The sequence below is a fragment of the Podarcis muralis genome, chromosome 12 (genome assembly GCF_964188315.1).
Source record: "Podarcis muralis chromosome 12, rPodMur119.hap1.1, whole genome shotgun sequence".
Lineage (NCBI taxonomy): Eukaryota > Metazoa > Chordata > Lepidosauria > Squamata > Lacertidae > Podarcis > Podarcis muralis.
The window spans coordinates 23,548,116-23,562,427 of NC_135666.1; the positions used below are offsets into that span (position 1 = coordinate 23,548,116).

A 14,312-nucleotide genomic window follows, 5' to 3' on the forward strand; every position below is an offset into this window, starting at 1 on the left:
GGCAGGAGGAAGCTTTAAAATCTCTTGCTTTACTTGGAATTCCTGTGGCTTAGCATTCATTATCGGTGCCAGAAGGGAATGAATGGCAAAGGGAGCACAGAAACAAATGTTGTTAAATTGGGGTAAGTATTAAATTTAAGCATCTAAAAGTAAACACAATTAACCTGAAATTTTGATCATATCAAAGTTATATCTCTTGCAGACTCTGGAGACTGAGTGCCGGTTAGAGCTGACAATACTCGGCTTCAAGAACTTTCTTTATGTATGCCACAACAGCAGCAAGAATACTTATCGCAAAGTATTGGAAGACACAAGATCTACCCACTCTGGAAGAATGGCAGATGAAGGTGATGGACTACATGGAATTGGCGGAAATGACCGGCAGAATCCGAGACCAGGGAGAAGAGTCGGTGGAAGAAGACTGGAAGAAATTTAAAGTCTACTTACAGAAATACTGTAAAATTAATGAATGTTAGAATGATGTTGGATAAGAAGTTAAGTGGTTTTTAGCTGTAATGCTATAAAGGAATATGAAAAAATGGATTATTAACAGGTAAAAATTTAATGTTATAATACTTTGAGATTAAAGACTAGGATAAACAAAGAGGGAAAGGATTTGCTGAACTAACAAATTGAATTGGAATACAAAAAAGGGAGGTGTGAGGAGGTCCGGGAAACAAGCAAATGAAAGAGAAGTAATGGAAAGATGGAATTGTTTTTAACTATTTTTATTTTTATTTTGTATTTTTCTTTTTTCTTTTTTCATTTTGTAATATTTTGAAAATCTTAATAAATATCTTTAAAAAAAACAAAAAACAATACTCGGCTTCAGTGCTTTTTTTCTGGGGGAATGCAGGGGTACGCATACCCCTAAACATTTTGTGAATCTAACAGGAGAAGAAACTAAAAAAATTAAAAATTTTAGTTTCTTCTCTAGCATAGTGAATTGTCAGTTCCTTTGCTACTCCCGATGGCGGCCTCATTTCCTGCCATGGTGTTTCTGCGTCTCAGATGGAAGCGAACGTTTAATGTGTGAAGTAGGAGTTGGAATCTAGCATGGTGATTGGCCAGTTTTGTTGTTACCACCTCCAATGGTGGCTTCATTTCCTTTCCCAGTGATTTTCTTGAGTCAAAATTAGAGTACCCCTAAACCTTTTTTTAAGGGTGGGAAAAACCCTGCCTGGCTTGATGGACGAATTGTCTGACCTGCTATAAGAAGCTTTTTATGTTATTGTGTATGGCTTTATATTTTTAAAAGATAAAGTACTTTTTAACCGTTGCAGTTTGGCACACGTTCTATGCAAATTAACAAAATGTCTTTTTAAAAAGAGTCATGTTGCATTAAACATTTACAAATGTTGTTAGTACATTGTAATGGAAATGTGGAAGACCTTTGTCTTGTGAGGAGTTACTGGTGAAAGTTAATGGTTCCTCTTATGCTCATACCTTCTTTTGGGGTGTGTGTGTCTGGGACCCTTTAATTAGCCAGGCTCATTTCTTATTTTGTGTTCAGACACCTACTGATAAAGTGGCTAGTTTCTTATCTATTGCTTAGTCACAGGGAGCTCTTTGCAGAATTCAAGGTCAGCCACCTGTTTAAAGGAGCCTGGTGTCATGTAATCTCTAAGAATGTTTGTTTGAAAAATATAAAAGGGGTTGGAGACTCACCTCCATGTAGGCTGCATTTTTCTTTGCTCTTTGCTCTGTTTTCTCATCCTGCCTGTAAATGCACACACACACACGTTTATCAAGGAACAGCCCTGGTATGCTCTTTGCCTTGTCTGGATCCAAAAAGAACACCTGATCTTGGCAGAACAAGCATAAGCTTTTGTGAACCATCCACTTCAACAGATGCATGGATTCTCAGTTGTCATGCGCACTGATGTAAAGGAAAGAAAAATGTAAAGGTTGGAGTTACATGGCAATGGAATACAAAAAGTACAGTCTGTGATCAGGGCAGTTGCCATTATTGGGCAGAGTGAGAGGGATGCCTTAGGCAGTGGATACTGGTATGTGTGTGGTGGCAGCAGCCCCCCTGTCATTGCCTCATTGCCTAAGCTATCCTGCCCTACACAGCCTGAACTTGCTTCCCTCAGGTGTCATGGAGGACACCTGATGTGTGCCATCAGCACACATCTATCTTGCAAGGGAAAGGTTTCTAAAGAAGAAGAAGAAGAAGAGGAGGAGGAGGAGGAGGAGTTTGGATTTGATATCCCGCTTTATCACTACCCTAAGGAGTCTCAAAGCGGCTAACATTCTCCTTTCCCTTCCTCCCCCACAACAAACACTCTGTGAGGTGAGTGAGGCTGAGAGACTTCAGAGAAGTGTGACTGGCCCAAGGTCTCCCAGCAGCTGCATGTGGAGGAGCAGGGAAGCGAACCTGGTTCACCAGATTACATCTCCACTGCTCTTAACCACTACACCACACAGGCTGCATAAACAAGGGCACAGTTTCCCCATTCTGGATTTAAAGTTTCTGTGCAGTAAAATTGGAGTCAAAGGAAGGATGGCAGGACTTCCGGCCTCAAGCCACAAATCAACACTACTACATCAGGAAAGTTGTTGTTATAAGCCATATAGTGAAACCACTTAAAGCAGTTGGACACTCCAACTTCCATCTGCCCCAACCAGTTTTTACATGGCTCACTCAAGGGTTCTATTAACTGTTGGAAATCTGCTTTAAATTGCTAAACACATTGGCTGTCTGCTTGTGAAAAGCTGCCCAGCTGCACACACCACCGTATGCAGGATTAGGCTTTCTAATCTACACAGTACAGAGAACCGACACAGATTCAGATCAGAAGCATAGGTCTGCGAGTGGTGGCACTGAAACATGCCTAACTCAGTAAAGGAAAGGGTTGCAAGCCTGTGCTGCTGAAGATACTGAAGGTGAGTCCTGTTGTTCTCTTTCAGTGTACACCGCCCACCCACACAAAGCTCAGCCATGCCATGCCAAGACAGCCTTAAACAATGAGATGCATTTGGTTGGTAGCTAAGCATGTGCTCTGCTAGATCAGATCTATACAAAAGATTGGCTTTGTGCAGCACATTTACTATTAAAGTTAGAATAATATTCATAGCACATCCAGGCAATCTATGGGAACAGGAAGCGGCATATTCCACGCCTCCCCAAGTTGTACAATTTAAAGAAATGTAGGGTCTTTTTAAAATGACTGCTGGATGCGCAGTGGCGTAGCGTGGGTTGTCAGCACCCGGGGCAAGGCAAGTAATTTGTGCCCCCTAACCCGTGGATTTGCGCCCCCTAACCTGTGGATTTGCCCTAACCCCAGATGTTGCGCCCGGTGCGGCCGGCCCCCCCTGCACCCCCCACGCTACGCCACTGTGGATGCGTTAAAAATGCATCTCTCTACCAGGCAGGAAAGTCTCATTAAAGTGGTGCAAGCCTCAAAACATTAATTTTGCAGGGCTTCTGCAACCTTGCATTGCTGTTTATGGGTCTAAGAAACAGATGTATTTATTGTTTAACTGGGCCAATGTTTGTGTGTGTTTTGCAGATAAGAAATACTATACTTACTATGCTGTGTATTGCTTCTATAATAAGAGGGGTTTAGCATATGTTCATATCTGTGTATGTTTTAACTGAGGTTTTTTTTAAAAAGCATTGGTTTTATTTTTAAAGAACCTGTATTCGGGAAATGGTTAGGGAACATCTGATGCTGAAGAAAATATATTGGTTTCCTTCATCTCCCTTCCATCACTTGGCAATAACTTCAGTTGATTGCATTGTCTGGGGTATTGCAGCCATAGGATTAGATCCCACGCACGCTTACATGGAAATAAGTTGTTACTGGGGGGCGCAGCTTCACTGTCATTTTAAGCATGCTCCAGCACCTTGACTCTAAATCTCCATTATCTCCTGTATATGTGTAATCAGAGATATATGGGGAAGGGTCATAGCTGCATGGCAGAATATCTCATGTTTTGCATGCAGAAGGTCCTAGATTCAGTCCCTGGCATCTCTAATTGGGGATTGGGAATGTCTGTTGCCTGGAATCCTGGAGAGCTGCTGCCTGTCTGTGTAGGCAGTACTAAGCTAAATGGATCAATACCCTGACTCAGTATAAGGGAGTTTTCTATGTTCCTATACATGGATTAGGACATGCAGTAAAAAGGTCCCATTAAAATTAATAGGACTTTGCTTCAAATAAATGCTTTCAGAACTGAGATCCAGAAAAGAATAAGTTTGATTTTTCTCTCTGTGTTTGGCTGTTAACAATTATATATTTTAATGGATGATTAAAATTTTTTAACAAGGGCAGCCATGTTTGTAGCTGGGGGGGGGGGGAGTGCCAAAGTTCACAGACAAGTAAATACCTTTATGAGGACTAATCAAAAAAGTTTTTGATTACTTATTTATCCAGCAGTGGATTTTATTTTATAATCATCTAAATAGTTACAAAATGTCAGCAGGGAAACCACTTACAATCATCTTCTTCCAAACGATTTTAAATATTACAAAAAGAGCAAATGGGAACTCTGAAAACCTGGAAGTACTAAATGCATAAAGAAAGCAATTGTTTCAAAGTTTTGTAATGTTGTTACAGCATTTTAAAGGCCAGTTAAGGGTGGAATGGCAAGAAGAGCAGACCAATAACATTTTAAAAATAAGCCATATGTGGTCATATGTGTGTGTGTTTTAATGTTTTGAAGTTCCAGTAGGCGAAAGTTTCCAGTGGCACTAGGGAATAAAGTCTACTTCTTAACAATATGTGCTGGAAGGAGAAGGTGGGGTGGGGGAGAGAAACAGCAAGTTGTAATGCTTTGTAGTAGGGAATGTGACAAAATGTTAAAAAGTGAGAGTGGGAGTATTAGGGGTGTATGTGATAAAGCAAGAGCTGGTACCCTAAACTTATGGAGGTTGCAATTCCCACCCTACTGACCTGGGAATAAGCCCCGCTGAATTCTGCAGGAGTTACTTATGAGTAGACATGGTTAGGGTTGTGCATAATGAATTGATTTGTTAACTTCAGATTTTAAAAAGGGACCTTTTGTTTGAGATAAGTCACACTGAGATAGTCACCGACGCTTCCAATGGCAGTACAATGGGTATAAATCAGAGCTGGGGGCAATCTGTTTGACATTTAAAGCTTCATCAGAAACAAACTATCCACCAAAGGGGCATTGCTGATCTGCATATCTGCAATTATAACAGATGCCTACAGTCAAGGTTTTGGTCCATAAATACCTATGCGAAAAATGTGACTCCTGCCAGCCCTGTTTATATCCAGCATGACCATAATTCCTCCTCAAACCCCCCCCCCCCCACTCTTTCTCCCTTCCCCTGCTCTTTCCTCTGTGATAGGCACATGAACTATTGGCAATGTGTGAGGACAAAGGCAATATAATTTAAGACATAGGCAGCTTCATTACCATTATACTTGGAGGATCATTGTGAATTTTGAGCCACCCTTTGGCGGACATGCTAGATTTATTCTGCACTGGCCTTGAAAGCCATTGTGGTCAGGTATGCAGAGTGGCCTGGGAGAGCCTTGTTTCTGAAGCTATCCACTGCAATAACTGTCTAGAACCGAGACTCTAAGGTCATGTACACATTACTGGCTTAAAACACAGCCAGGTCATTTCCCATGTTTCAAGTCACCTTTGCATGCTGTTGTACACACCACAGAGGGGGGCAAGGATTTCATCACACACATCATATTACCTGTTTGGTTTCCCTGCCCCTGCAACACCCTCACCCATATTCCTGAAGCGCAGACCCTCCAAGTGTCCTTATTTTCCAGGGACAGCCCCGGGTTTACAGAAGCTATCCCAGTTTCTGATTTGATCCCGGAATGTCCCACTTTTCCTTAGGACGTCTCTATTTTTATTGGAGAAATGTTGGAGTGTATGGAAGCAGTTGTCAGCACATGTGCAATGGCTGTATGAAATGTACACACCTCAGCTTAAACATGAAGTGAAGTTTTCCTTTTGGATTGAAGCTGGTTTCAGTAGAAACACATCAAACAGCAGATTATTTCTCAAGAAACTACTGGATAGCTCTGCACTGCAGGCAATGTTGTATGTGCATGGATTCAAATGCCAGCAGGGAGAGTGTGTTGGAGCCAGAGTAAATGGTAATGTGGACACAGCTTAGGATGGACTAAGGAAAACAGCTGTCAGTGTCTCTCAGACATTCTTTTTTTTTAAAGATATGTCTGAAAATGTAAAATCTGAATTGGACAAAGAGTTCTCAAAAAACACATATATCCTCAACTACAAATTGGTATAAAAGTCCTGAACAGATTTACTTAGAGGTTTAAATCCCTCTGGGTTTTAATGAGATGTGGCTTCACTTAAGTCCATTTAGGATTTCAGACTTCATCTGGGTAATTTCTTCTATCTTCTCCCACCTTCATCCAAAAAAGTGATTAGCCCTATGAGAAACTTCTCCAATCTGCTTTTGGAAGGGTTTTGTGTGTGTGTGTGTGTGTGTGTGTGTGTGTGGAATGAAGCACTGATTCCAAGTGCCTCCTCCCCCCACTCCCACTCCTGCCCCAGGAAACAGAAAATCAGCATGGAGAAGTCTCGACTTCCTAGCCTTGATCATCAATGTGAGCTCAGAAGCATTCTTCAGGGTCTGTGGTTCTCTAGATTGGGGCCAATATGTGGTGTAAAGGGGATCCATACATATGAGAAACAAAGGCATGGCTGTTTCGTTAATGCTGTGCTTAATTTGCATTGACAGCAGCAAATTGGCCTTAGCAACAGAATGCCCACGTGCACAGTAAAATCTAGATTTCTCCCACTTATTCATTTATTTTTGTCAAAAAACAAAAAACAAAAAAACAGTCCCTGAACTGGGAAAGATTGAATGTAGTTGGGTTGCCAAACTTTGGTTCATACAAGGACATTGTCACACAGCATTCCTGAGCCAGTTGTGCCAGGGCCCTGTAGATAGGACAGGTAGAGGCAGGTGCTGGCAAGCTGGAGCCTTGAATCTTGAGACTCTATAGCTCTGGAGAGCCTTCTTCACCAAGCAAAAAACCCCATTGAATATGTTTAAAGAAGGATCCCTTTCCCTCTAGTTTCAGCTGCCTTGTGGCCAGGTGGACTGCCTGAATACGACAACCAAATGTTTTCCTGTCATTGCACACGGAATCTCTGATCATGCATCTGCGTTGTGTAGAATATGTGCAGACAATCTCATTGAGTTCTATGCTGCTTATTCTCAAGTCAATGTGAATAAGGTTACATCCGCACGCTACATATCGTGTTACTTTAACTGCCATGGCTTCCCCCAAAGAATCCTGGAAACTGTAGCTTGTTAAGGGAGGTGACTTCACAGTCCTAGCATCTTCAGCACACTATAGTTCCCATAATTCTCCATGCCTGTTAAGGTGGTAAAAGAGTGCTTCAAATGTATGGTGTGGCTGTAATCTAGGATAGATAGATAGATTACATAGATTACGCGGTATAAGTGGAATAGGATTTAAGCTTCACATCCCCCATTAGGCCTTGAAGTTCACTGGGCTGGTCTTGGGCTGGTCACACACTCTCAACCTAATCTACCTCACAGGGTTGTTGTGAGGGAATAGAAGAAGAAGCATGTGTGTTACCTTAAGTGGCTTGGAGGAAAGGGAAGAGGGAGGAAAATGCAGTATCATTATTGTCGTAATCATAACGTGGATCCAGAATTGGCCTTCACAGTCACTTACAAACCCACTCACTGTTAAGACCTTGTTCATGGAAGACAATCTTACTTGGCTAGGAGTGACCGCCAAAGAAGAAGAAGAATCATAACCAGCACATTGTGGAAGTGGAGAGCATGGAACATTATGCTGTGTACCCACTATACTTTTAAAGCACATTCAAAACACACTGTTTCCCTCAAAGAATTCTGGGCCCTGTAGTTTTCTCCTCACAGAGTTACAAGTCCCAGCAACCCTTAACAAACTATAATGCCCAGAATCCTTTGAGGGAATCGGTGTGCTTTGAATGTGCTTTAAAGGTATAGTGTGTACACAGAAAGGGTTCTTTGTAAAATAATAAAAAGCACTACAAGGCACAGATGCAAACCCTGAAAGAAAACCCGAGCAGCCCCTTCTCTTGCCGCCCCTTTGCCTGGCTCCATTGGCACATGCAGGTGGTTTTTCTACACGGTTAATTTACGGCCGAGTCTCTGCCTGATACTTAAGCTGAAATCATTAACATGTGTCCTGGGCATTACCTGAATGGAAAAGCAAGTTCCCAAGTTGTTTTGCTCCGGCAACTGCCCTGTTTCGATTACAAATCCCCCTCCAGGCACAAAGTGAGCTGGACACCTAGGGTGAAGCTAAAGAGTTATTTGTTCCCTAGGTGGACACTAATGAATGGCTGCAGTGCTGCCCTGAACAAGGGGGTCCCCAGTATTAAAAGTTTAATAGAAAGCCTTTGGAAGCCAGAGGCTGAGAGGGAAAGAAGGGGCGGTGAGGGAGAGAAGCAAAGGAAATCACGGAGAGCCTTTTCAGGCTCTCAGTGGACCATCCAGGAGGAAGCAGTTGGGGCACTGCAAGGAGCTAGATTCCCCCCTGCCCCACTCTCTCTCAGCCAGGCATCACAGAGACTTTGACAGAAAATTGTCAGCTCCTTTCCATGGAAAGAAAAACAGTGAAAGAAACAAGTCTGTTGGCTTGTTGAAAGCTAATCACCTGCAAGTCTTCTAATTCCTTCAACTGGTTTCCTTCCCCCCCCCCCTTCCTTCCTTTTATCTCTTTGCTTCTGCCTTTTTCTTTTCGAAAAGTGTCCTTTGCTATTTGCTCTCTTAATTCCTCTCCTTCCAGGCTCAGCAGCTCAATAAAGACACATTCCAGAAGGGCAGCCGTGTTAATCGGTGACAGTCAGAAGAGGAAGCGGGGAAAAGAGAGTCTTGTGGCATCATAAACACCTAACAGATTTATTGTGGCATAAGCTTTCGTGGACTAGGGCCCACCTGGGGATGGTGTTCCATGTCTCTGGCTTATAAAAACCTAGGCCACGAGATCAGTTAATTGCCAAGGCAGTGGTGGCTGGTGTCCATTGGTCTGGTAGGGTCAAAGGTAGGAGGTAGAGTCAGAGCCAATGACAAGGTGAGCCAATTGATTCTAGTTTTGTCTCTGTTGCGTTCCCTGCGGGGTTCTACAAAGGTAAGACCATTATTGTTTTATTGTTATTTATTAAATTTGAACACTGCCCTTCGTCCAAAGATCACTGCGCTGTTCAAAACATAAAAATACAAAATGAGAACACAAAATACATAATAAAGCAAAAACAAACCAATAACCCGTCTCCCACAAACACATTTAAAAGGCCATAGAATGTTAATCAGCCAAAGACCTGTATTTTTTTATTATGTATTTTTATTATGTATGCTTTATTAGTCTCGTTACCATGAGACTAAGGAGGAGGAAGCTGGCAGTCAGGGCCACCTCCTAGACTGGCCATAAGGAAAAAGGGCATTCAGGCAAGCGGGGCTGGCAGTCATGGCTCCCCTCAAAGAATTTCTGTGATCTGAGGTTTGTTAAGGCTGCTGACAGTTGTTAAAGGTAAAGGGACCCCTGACCATTAGGTCCAGTCGTGACCGACTCTGGGGTTGCGGCGCTCATCTTGCTTTATTGGCCGAGGGAGCTGGCGTACAGCTTCCAGGTCATGTGGCCAGCATGACTAAGCCGCTTCTGGCAAACCAGAGCAGCGCACAGAAACGCCGTTTACCATCCCGCTGGAGCGGTACCTATTTATCTACTTGCACTTTGATGTGCTTTCGAACTGCTAGGTTGGCAGGAGCTGGGACCGAGCAACGGGAGCTCACCCCGTCGCAGGGATTCGAACCGCCACCTTCTGATTGGCAAGTCCTAGGCTCTGTGGTTTAACCCACAGTGCCACCCGCGTCCCTTGAGAGTTGTTAGGAGACCCCTATTCCCCTCACAGAGCTACAATTCCCAGCGTGCTCTGTGAAGAGGGATTGATTGCCAAACCACTGTGGGAATTGTAGGTGCACACTTCTATAAGGGGTGTGGGTCTGCTGCAACAGCAGAGGTGGTGTTGAGATCTCAGCAATGGGATGGGGGTCAGCTGATGTGGATCTTTTTCAGTTGTCCAGCCTCCCCTCCCACCTTGCTGACACTCCAGTCAGCAGAGAGCCAGTGTGGTGTAGTGGTTAAGAGCGATAGACTCGTAATCTGGTGAACCAGGTTCGCGTCTCCTCCTCCCCATGCAGCTGCTGGGTGACCTTGGGCTAGTCACACTTCTCTGAAGTCTCTCTGCCCCACTCACCTCACAGAGTGTTTGTTGTGGGGGAGGAAGGGAAAGGAGAATGTTAGCCGCTTTGAGACTCCTTCGGGTAGTGATAAAGCGGGATATCAAATCCAAACTCCCCCCCCCCCCTTGCTAGGGAATCTCACTGCTCCATGAATGGGGCAGAACAGGGAACCAACGGGACTGTCTCCCTTTTCCAGACCTAAAGGCAGAGGGAGCATCCTTTCTGTCAGACTGCTCCCTGCCTATTGTGCCTTTTGCACCTTCCTCCTTTCTTAGCAGACAGCAACTCTGGTGTCTTGTACCAAGAAGACTTTCATGATAGAACCAACCAAATTTTTCAAAGGTGATGGGAGATGCTGTTGATGGCAAGTTATAAAGGTAAAGGTACCCCTGCCCGTACGGGCCAGTCTTGACAGACTCTGGGGTTGTGCGCCCATCTCACTCAAGAGGCCGGGGGCCAGCGCTGTCCAGAGACACTTCCGGGTCACGTGGCCAGTGTGACAAAGCTGCATCTGGCGAGCCAGCGCAGCACACGGAACGCCATTTACCTTCCCGCTGGTATGCGGTCCCTATTTATCTACTTGCACCCGGGGGTGCTTTCGAACTGCTAGGTTGGCAGGCGCTGGGACCGAGCAGCGGGAGCGCACCCCGCTGCGGGGATTTATAAACAGATATAAAAGAAGAATTCCCTGGATACCAAATTCCAGGTTTCAGACAAGTACTTTTTGATGAGAGAACCCCAGCAGAGATTTAAAATCGCAAAATATGCAGAAAGGTAAAGTGTGGAAATATAGGCTATTAGACCTTTGAAATATGCCCTTTATAAAGTGAATTATAGGTTTCCCTCTTCCCCTAGCATAGCAAAGACCACATGTTTGGTAAGTTAAGAAATGTTTTACTTACAAACTCTTTTCCATATAGCATTCAGAAAATCTGCACAGGCATTAAAACTTGGTGAAAGTTCCTAAATTATTGGTATGGGAACTCAAGAGTAACTTGTGTGCGCCATGTGGTCTGAACTGGAGCAGCCAGCTCAGATGCCCTCACATGTTGACCTTCTCAGGTAGACTGGAGGGGAAGAAAAACTTGATTACCCAGTCCCTCCCAAGGTGAGTAAAGCCTGGCAGGACAGCTTACTCTATGGTCTTAACCTCTTCATGCATTAATATGATCTTAACTCCTTCATGCATGCATGTTGGTTATATGAGGCTGGTTATTCCACAGATGCAGTGAGGTCTCACCAAATATCTCAATGGGTAGGCAAGTTAATCTTCCCCTTGCTCTGCTTTCTTCTAGTTATGTATGTTCTTCTTCCAGCACAGACAAATATGTGCTGTAGTCCTACAGTTCACTTACCTTGGGAGTAAGTCCCACTGACCTCACTGGGGCTAACATAAGAATAAACATCCATATGCTTGCACTACTAAAAGGCAGCCAGAGAAGGGTGGAATAAAGGCACTGCCCCATGACCACTAACCAGAGTGACCTTCATCTTACATGAACCAGTCTCCAAAATTCCATCACCAAATGACATACTGCAACCCTCTTACTTTGCAGCTGTATCTAGTTGCCAGATGGTGACCGCGGCTCAATAAATCCAAGACAGCAACAGAGGGGCCAGAGGCAAACCTGATACAGGTCTGGATCTCATCTTACATCAAAGTTAAGCCATGAAGGCACTTGCACTCCCTGTTACTTCTTGCAGTGTGCAGAAAGGGACTCTGGAGTGAGGCAGGCAGACTCCAGATGTGTGTGGAGCACATACTTATCCATCCACACAAGGGAGAATAATGGGCTCCTTTTTCACAGGTCACAAGAGGAAACAGGTGCACAAGTCACTCTTACATTTATGTTTTGAAGCTTCTTGCAATGCCTGAAGCAGGATGCACAGGCCTGGAAGAATGACTTTGGCAGCCGGGGGGTATTTCCAGAGGGTCACTTAATTTGCAAGTGGGTCATTGGGATATCATAAACAGGTTGTCCACAACCATTTTGGTTTTGTGTGTTTTTTCTTATTGGATTCCCACGCAAAAGGGTTAATCCACAGTAAAGGGGGCAGGGAATAAGGACTAACAGAATGATTGGAAACTAACAGTGGAAAGCACTTGGTTTTTTAGTTCTGGTTGCTGAGTTGACATTTCTGCCCAGATACTCTGAAAAGGCCTCACGTTGGGAAAATCAGGCCTGAGTTACTGCTTAGGTGGCTAGTCAGCTAGCTGTAGTAGGCACAGAAGTATTGCTATTTCTCTAGGGATTTTTTCATCCTTGGCCACCAAAAGAAGAAAAAAGAGCCACTGTTACTATGAATATAGTGAGTACTTTAAAACTGTAAAGGGTAATTTATTTTTTCAGGTCACTTTAAGCACAGCTTTATTTTTCAGCTCAACAACTTTGGGTGGGTGCTCCCCCTAAAAAAAATGGGAGTTCCGGCACCTCTTTTTCTAGAAAAAAAAACCCTCTAGACTTTAAGTTATCTATTTTAAGTTATCTATTTCCTTATTGCTGGCTGAGTGGAGAACACAACAGAAAGTGAAAATCTAAGAGGTCAAGTCTAACTGTAGCCCATAGTACAACATTCTAATATTTACCTCTTTAAGGGTCATACAGGCTTTTTTTTTTTTCAGGACCACAAGTAATTATGTGGTGATTGCAATCAGGGAAAAAAGCATCTCCACCAGCGAAAGTCTTGAGTGAGCAGGCTTTTTGAGACTCCTGCAGATGATTCTTCTGTTGCACACTTGCCTTGCCTTAGTCAATGAATTTTTCAGAGGGTCTTATTTTTAATTGGCTGCTGTTCTTAAAACAAGCTGTCACTCTTTAAATGGAAGCTGCCATTGTCTGTCATGCCACAAATTAAAAAGACAATAAAAAACAAACAACCTAGGCAGGGGTAAAGCCCAGCTTCATTGCCACACCATGGCTACAAGTCTGAATTTAAAGCACATTTAAATGCATCATGGGATCCGTAGTTTGCTTGATTGCTGGGAATTGTAGCTCTGCAGCTGCCACAGTTCTTTGAGGAGAGCTATGTTCTTTTACCCATAAGGTGTGGATGTAGGCGAGCAAATAGTGAATCCACTCTGCATCCCAAGTGGCAGACTCAGTTACTGGGACAGTAACCCAGAGCAGGCATGCAGAAGGATCCCAGAGAAAGCAAAAGACAACACAAGGCAGAGGGGCTGGAGATGCATCTGTGCCTACCCAAACTACAGCAAGAACCAATAGTTATCCTGCACAGCAGAGAGAGTTTTAATAGCATCTCCCACTGAAGTCCTGCTGGCTTGAGAATTAGCCTGCTCCTCTGGAGTTCAATGGGGTGCGCTTTGCAGTTTTCACTTTCCCAGTAAATGTCTATTGCAGTCTTATAGCTTGTTCCCACGCATGTGCTCTTGGCTTTTTAATAGTCTTTCTGCAGGCTGCAGCATAACAATTTCTTTAAGAAAAGAAAGGCAATTCATGAAAAGATGAAAAAAGGACCGGGCCTCATCGCTGTGTACTAATCTGAATGTATAAATAATACTTCGCTGTCGGAAACGACCTTAAGACATTGCGGTGCTATGTTTAGCTACAGCTAGATCAACTCACTTTGCAAAGCAGCTTTTCGCAGGTGTCTCTGTGGCGCAATCGGTTAGCGCGTTCGGCTGTTAACCGAAAGGTTGGTGGTTCGAGCCCACCCAGGGACGGTTTCTGTTTTACTCTGCTAGCCGTCACAATTATAATACTTCGTTTTATCTGGGTACAAGGAGTCGGAGAGGGAGGGAGGAGGAGGAGGAGCAGGGGAGGGGTCTGCGGCGACGGGGCAACAGCTGCGTCACGTGCGTCCCCGATATGCGGCGGGCTGGGCGAGTAGAGGCAGCTGGACCGCAGCAGGCCTGCTCTGTAGCAGCAGGTCTAAGGGCCACAGAGGTCCGGGGGCTTCTCCCCACCCCACCCCGTGCCTCTTACTTGCAACACCCGTGTGCAAAATGGATGCGTGCATAGGGAGCCCCGACTGCCCAGGGAGCTAGAGGAGAAGCTGCGGTTGCACTGCCGGCTTCCTCCAGAGCAAACCTTGGGCGCTGGAAGCTGGCGCTCGCTTG

At 44.3% G+C, this 14,312-nt stretch overlaps 1 non-coding gene across 1 annotated transcript; it reads left to right on the top strand.

The window, feature by feature from the left end:
• The first annotated feature begins 13,842 nt into the window (after positions 1–13,842).
• On the top strand, positions 13,843–13,916 carry TRNAN-GUU (transfer RNA asparagine (anticodon GUU)). The gene has a single exon. It is a non-coding gene; the product is annotated as a tRNA-Asn (tRNA).
• The last annotated feature ends 396 nt before the right edge of the window (positions 13,917–14,312 follow it).